Here is a 7,683-nt window from a genome sequence, read left to right as displayed (position 1 = left end):
GCCATTTTTAATGCCACCGCGTAGATTGACCAGACACAGTACGCCGGAATCGACGATGGCTTCCGTGGATTTGGGAAGCGCTGAGTGGGAGAGATCCAAAATCTCCACCCAATACATCAACCTCCTGAAGAAACTGGGGATCAGCAAAAAGCCCAAGGCGTTGTGCTTCCCCAGCGAAGAAAGCTACCCAACCCCTCCAATGGAGTATCGGGTTAGTTTTGTCGACCATCTCATCCGCGGCCTTTCTGCTCCCATTCACCCTTTCCTTCGAGGATTGCTTTTTGTTTATGGTCTGCAACTTCATCACCTCACGCCCAATTCTATCCTCGACATTTCCATTTTCATCACCCTCTGCGAAGCCTTCCTTGGCGTCCAGCCTAACTGGGCGCTATGGAAGCGCATTTTCTTTTGTCGCCGCAATGGCTCTCCCAATGTCGCCTATAACATAGGCGGCGTTGTTATCTGCGTTCGCCCCGATGTCGAGTATTTCGACGTCAAATTCCCTGGTTCAGTTCAAGGGTGGCGCAAGAAGTGGCTGTACATTCGTGAGGAGAACCATGGATGTGCTGAAGACAATATTCCTCCTTTTGACGGTGGTGAGAAAATCTATCGCCGCCGCTCCTGGGATGCAGAGGTTACCGAGGAAGAAAAAATGTCGACGGAGGCATTGATGACTCGCATCCACGAGTTGCAAAACACTCGCGGCAAAGAGCTATCAGGTATCCAAATCACGGCGTATTTCCTTAGAATCAGAGTGCAGCCTCTTCAGGCTCGCATATACCCTCTCTGGAAGTATGCTGGCGACAAGGATGCGGATCGGTTGTCGGTGGATTTAGAGGTCAAGGACTTAGAGAAACTTGTCCGGAAAATCTCCTCCTTCAGCAAGAAAGATCCTGTCCCTTCTTCTTGTCTCGTAAAACCATATAGCGCCACCAATGCGCTTCCCAAGGTAACCTTTGTCGACTGATTTGTTATTGTTTTGCCATCCTTTACGTAACTCTTTTATTGACACCTCCCCTTGTTTTTGTATAGAACCATCCAAATCTTGTCTCGCTTCCTCCCCTTCCTGAAGGTGGAGAAGTCGAAGAACGAGCTGTTGTCATGGATGACAACCAAGATGCCCCTTCTTTTGATAATGAACCCGCAGGTTCTCGAAATTCTGCGGGATCTTCTGAAAAGGAGGCTGCCTCTGAGGCTACTACATCGGCACAGTCTCCTCCTCCTGCTGTTTCTCCAAAGAACAAAAGGAAAAGGGCTGAAGTCGAAGATTCCGGCACCTCCAAAGCCGAAGAAGCTGCTCCTTCACGTCAGAAGGCAGCTTTTGATCCATACCTTGAAGCCCTCGTCAGCTCGTAAGTCATCTTTTATTTCTCCTTATTTTTCTACTCGAAGATTTTTGTCTATCTTGCTTTTTATGCTGCCGCCATTTAATCGTAGTGGTGACGAGGAAGAAATGCCAGTTACTGATGCGACTGCTCGAACGAGTACGTCGCATACTCTAGTTGTTTCCGAGGTGCAAGTTGAAGGAGAAGAATCTTCGCCTCCTCAACGAAACATCGACGCTCCTACTCCTCCTGCAAGCCCCCTTGTCCCTTCACAAAAAAGGACAAGGGTTGAAACAATCACGGAGCCTACCCTACAATTGGGTAGCTCCTCGACTCCTCTTTTGGATGATGTAAGTCCTTAATTTTTTTCTGATATTGTCTATATTTTCTCTGTTTGCTTCTTTGTGCCATCATGTTTTTTCCCATACCGACGCTTTCTTTCTTTATCCTACTTTGACAGCCTGTGATCAAAGAACTTATTCGCATCGGTGCCCAGTTCGTTGGGTACCACGAGTATGCCAGCAAGACCGAAGGTAATAACTCCCTGCTTGCCTTTGTTCATGACTTCTTGCTCCTGTTTTATCGCAATTTTGACTATTTTTGACTATTTTGGCAGAAAAACTTGCGGAGGCCAACAAAATTGCCAACACGCTTGCTCAGAAATTAGAGCAAAGTGAGGCGGCTCGCAAAAAGGCCGAATCTGATGCTGGCAAAGCTAGGGCAGAGGCTGACAAGGCCAAGGCAGAAGCTGCTGGTGTCGAAGATCTTCAGAAGAGGCTTCATGACGCCGAAACTGCCTTGAGCGAGCATAAAACCTCGCAAGCTGCTCGTGAAGAAGCGATCCTCAAACGCTTGGACTCGTAGAATCGGCGCTTTGTCAGTATGTTTTTGATCTATTTTGCCTTCCTTGGACTTGCTTTTCTTTACTTGCTTGTCATCCAACATATATTTTCTTCGACAGGGAAAACAAACCAAGAATTTTAGCTTGAAGATCCCGACAATGATCCTCTTCTCGACGCACTCTCTGTCCTTGAGTTTCATGGAACAGAAACTCGTGAAGGCATTGAACAGGCTGAAACAGGATTGTCGCGGCTATTCCCTTACTTCTTCCCGAAGAAAAAGGAACCCGCGACTTTCCTTGCTCTTGCCAAGGACTTCAATCCACCAGAAGATCTTGGACTGAAGATGCGCCAAGAAAATATGAAGATTCTGTCGAAAGCACTGTCGCCTTGGTTGCTGACAGCCAGCAAACCATCGACTGGACTAAAGTGGGCGACACACAAGAGATGGAGACCACGAAGTGGTGATCACTGATCAAGGCTGCGAAGCCCAACACGAAGAAGATCCTTGCCTATCTTGGAATCAAGCCAACTTCAACTCCTAGCTCGTCGAAGCCGGAGGTCTAGTTGAATGCCCTGTCTTTTTCTTTCTTTATTTTTACTGTTTCTTTTGATGTTGTCGCCATAGTAGCTTTGGTGACAATTGTCTTAGTAGTCCTTTTGAAGAACTCCTTCTATAATATCCGTGTAAATTTCCTGAAGATCAATGGAATTCTATCTTGCACGATCATTTGATATTGCAATTTTCTTTTCCAGTTGATATTTGATAACTACTCTGCAAATCCTCGTCCTGCCGATACTTCTCCTGCTTCCTCCTTCTCGAAGAAAACACTCATCGATGATAACCTCATCGAAGGTTCTTCGAGTAAACATTTCTCGCAAGATTTGCAAGAACTTCGCCAACAACTTCAATCCATGAAAAAACAAATGCTTGTACTAATGGAACAGTCTCGAAGATCTTCAGAGAGAGAAAAAATTGCTCTTCAACAGGCTCAAGATGCTATTGCTGCAAAAGATGCCGCGGTTGCTGAGGCCACCGAAGCTTCTTCTCGAGAAAATTATATGCTTCAACTAATGAGTGACGCCAGTCTGGACATGACAGGTATGCTTCCTTTGCATAACTATACTTGATGTAATTCCTGCTATTTTCCCTTAATAATTTCTCCGCTGGAGCAGGCTCATTTTTGGATACTGCTGCCGAAGATCAACGCGTTGAAGCTCGAGCCAATGTTCTACTCAGACTTGCTGCACAACATGGTTCTAACTTTTGGGTTACCCCTGAGCGTACCCGCCAAATTGTCAGATTCCAAGATTGCGCGGCTCAGGTCCGTGATTTCCTCGACTTCTGTACGAAGACTTTGTTTTTAGTTTATGGAACCATGTTCCCACGCAACAAGATGCCAGAAACTCTTCCTGCTTTGATGGAAAAATTTCGAGATGCTCCTCGAATCCATGGCTTCGTTCGAGCTCAACTCTCTGCTGGCGCAATATTTTCTATGATGATGATAAAGATTTGCTATCCAAAGTTTCCCATGAATCAAATTGTTTCCAAGTGCCTGGCCAAGATGTCAAAAAAGAAGAGAAACATGGGCAAAATTGATGATCTTGTGACTCCTGTAGCAGAAGATATGATGGATGAACTTCTTCGGATGGATGCTGAGTTCTTCGTGAAGGGTAGCTATGCCGAGCATAGTACTCGTGCTTCCAATGAACGAATAACCATAGACCATGTGCTAGGCATCCGCTGAGGGTTTTTCCTTTGCTGTATTTTCTCCATTGGTGCGTCTTTGTATATTTGTAAACATGATCTATATTGTAAAGCTACCAACTATGTATATATATATTTTTTCTATTTTTGATCGTCAAGCTCCCGAGTGTCTTGGTGGCGACGTTCTATATTTTTGTTGCGAGGTTTTTGGACCAAAGCGATAGAATTTTGACGAGTATACTATATTTATGGGTGTTAGCCCCTGATTTTCTATTTGGCGAGGTATTTTTGTACCAAGGCGAAATATTTTTGTAAGTCTAGTTCATCTATATTGTGTATATTTTGCAACTTTAAAGGCATTTAGCCCCCGAGCAAGTCGAAGAACAAGAAGTATATCTCCACTATCTTTATTATATTGCAGCACTGCGAGCCCGCCTCATTAAAAACCTTTCCAGCCCCACTCGGTGCTGATGAGGTCTAAGACCCCGTGTGTGGCCCGATCTCGCGGATTGACTTCGAAACCAAGGGGGAAGATGGAAGAACGCGAGGAACACGAAGAACACGACGAACACGAGGAACTCCGAGACTTGCGCACGCACACCAACCCGATACACCCGATGCTTACCTCCGTGGCTCGATGGACCACGCCAATAGAATCTCCGAGGAAGAGGCCGTGGCAGAATTCCCGGAGAGAGATTGGGGTTAGAGAGGAAGAGCTTGGTGAGGGAGAGAGAGTAACTTGTACTAGAATCTCACTCAACAAGATCAAAGTCAACAACCAAGGTGCCTTGATTACAGAGGGATGATACCCAAGGGAGACTAAGCTCAAAGGTAGGTTTGAGTTCAAAACAAGTCTAAAGAGGTAAAGGGGCGTCCTGGGGCTTATATAGTCTTACAAGGCGTCGCGGGCCGAAAAGGTATAAGTGAAACAGGTTCGGGCCGATTTGGGTGACTTAAGTCGTGCAGGCCGGTCAGGAGGCCGGTCAGACCGGACCTGGGACCGGGCAGGCCGGTCCAGACCGGACCCTGGACCGGGCAGCAACCGGACGGGTTCCGGGGCCCCGGGATAGCGCCCGGATGGCACAGGTGGAAAACCCGGTTTGGACCGGGTGTCCCGGTCAGGAGGCCGGTCAGACCGGGTTCTGGACCGGCCGGCCATCTTCTCTTCCTTGCGCTCTTCGGGCGACTTCCGGCCCAGCTCCATGTCCATCTTCACGTCCAGCTGCTCCTCTCCTCCTCTTGACCATGGTGTGTCCTCCTCTTCGTGATCTTGATGCTCCTTGTACCTAATGACACATAACACGTCGGCATGAGGTAGCGATCCATCCAAAGGGGTACCAAGATCAAGGGTGGTGAGGAGCGAGTTCACCTCATCATGTAGAGCTTTGACTCGGGCTCGTGTCATCGGTCCACTTGGGGGACTTGTTGGTCTTGGTGTAGTGACGTCGGTGACCGGGGCTACATCATCTCCCCCCCCCTTGGGAAAGAGTCGTCCTCGACTCTTGCACCTCCTCATCTCCATGATAGGGTGACAAGTCCGAGACGTTGAACGTGTTGCTCACCAAGTACTTGGATGTCGGTATGTCGATGACATAAGCGTTGTTGTTGATGCGTTTGAGGACCTTGAAGGGGCCATCTCCTCTTGGCTTGAGCTTGGAGTTGCGCTCATGAGGTAACCGTTCCTTCTGGAGGTGGATCCAAACGAGGTCTCCTTCTTCGAATATTCTTGCCTTCTTCTTGGCGTTGATGCGGTTGGCTTGACGAAGAACATGTTCTTGTATGGTTGCCCTTGTCTCTTCATGTAGTTTCTTGACGGCGGCGGTGCGCTTGTCGAAATCCATGTTGATGCGCTCGTGGAGGGGAAGCGGAAGTATGTCGAGTGCCGTGTAAGGTTCGAAGCCATAGACGACCACGAAGGGGCTCCTTGACGTAGTCTTGTGCTTGGCGCGGTTGTAGGCGAACTCGGCGTGAGGAAGGCACTCCTCCCATGACTTCAAGTTCTTCTTCACGAGGATGCGTAGGAGGGTGGAGAGGCTTCGATTGACCACTTCCGTTTGGCCATCCGTTTGCGGGTGTGATGATGATGAGAACAAGAGCTTGACTCCAAACTTCGCCATGAGCGACTTCCAAAGATAACTCATGAACTTGACATCTCGATCCGACACAATGCTTTGCGGTACTCCATGTAGGCGGACAATTTCCCTGAAAAACAATGAAGCAATGTGTGAAGCATCGTCGCTCTTATGGCAATGTATGAAATGAGCCATCTTAGAGAATCTATCCACTACAACAAAGATGGAATCATGACCATGCTTAGTGCGAGGCAAGCCTAGAACGAAATCCATGCTAATATCGGTCCATGGTGCATAAGGAATAGGCAATGGAGTGTAAAGACCATAAGGGTTGGAGGTAGACTTAGCTTGTAAGCAGGTGGTGCACCGGCGGCAAAGGCGTTCCACATCTCGCTTCATCTTTGGCCAATAGTAATGAGTGGATAGCATCGCAAGTGTCTTATCACGGCCAAAGTGACCCATAAGACATCCTCCATGAGACTCTTGCAAAAGCAATTTTCGAAGCGAAGACTCGGGAACGCAAATCTTGTTAGCTTTGAACAAGTAGCCATCATGCAAATAGAAATCATCCACTCCTCGTTCAACGGAGCACTTCTCAAAAATTGGAGCAAAGAAAGAATCGGAAGGATAGAGTTCTTTGATCTCTTCAAGTCCCAAAACATGAAAATCCAAACGAGTTAGCAAAAGGGTGTTTTTGCGGGAAAGAGCATCCGCCACAACATTGTCCTTGCCCTTCTTGTATTTGATCACATATGGGAAGGACTCAATGAACTCGACCCATTTTGCATGTCGTTTGTTCAAGTTGTGTTGGCTTTTCAAATATTTCAAGGACTCATGGTCGGAATGAATGATAAACTCTTTTGGCCAAAGATAGTGTTGCCAAACTTCAAGAACACGAACCAAAGCATAGAGCTCCTTGTCATATATAGGATAGTTGAGGCGTGCGCCATCTAACTTCTCACTATAGTATGCCACGGGTTTGCCCTCTTGCATAAGAACACCACCAATACCAAGCCCACTTGCATCACACTCAATCTCAAAAGTTTTTGCAAAATTTGGAAGAACAAGAAGGGGAGCTTCGGTAAGGCGTTTCTTCAACTCATCAAAAGCATTTTGTTGGGCCTTGCCCCAAACAAACGGAACATTCTTCTTGGTAAGCTCATTCAAAGGGCAAGCAATGGTGCTAAAATCTTTCACAAAGCGACGATAGAAACCGGCAAGTCCATGGAAGCTTCGGACTTGACCAACATTTGTAGGAGTAGGCCAATTGTGGATGGCCTCTACCTTGGAAGAATCAACTTCAATCCCATTAGCGGAAACCACAAAGCCAAGGAAAACCAATTTGTTTTGAGCAAAGGTGCACTTGGGGAGGTTAGCATAAAGCTTTTCATGACGCAAGATGCACAAGACCTCTCTCACATGTTGCACATGGTCCTCGAGGTTTTTGCTATAAATGAGAATATCATCGAAGTAGACAACCACGCTCTTGCCAATGAGAGGACGCAAGATGTGATTCATGAGGCGCATGAAAGTAGATGGAGCATTGGAAAGACCGAAAGGCATAACGAGCCATTCATAGAGACCGAGTTTGGTCTTGAATGCCGTTTTCCATTCATCACCAATAGCCATGCGGATTTGATGGTAACCACTACGCAAATCGACTTTAGAGAAAATCGTGGCACCACTAAGTTAATCAAGCATGTCATCTAAACGCGGAATGGGATGGCGGTAACGGACGG

Source organism: Lolium perenne, chromosome 3 (assembly GCF_019359855.2).
Source record: "Lolium perenne isolate Kyuss_39 chromosome 3, Kyuss_2.0, whole genome shotgun sequence".
Taxonomy (NCBI): Eukaryota; Viridiplantae; Streptophyta; class Magnoliopsida; order Poales; family Poaceae; genus Lolium; species Lolium perenne.
This window is presented reverse-complemented; position numbering follows the sequence as displayed.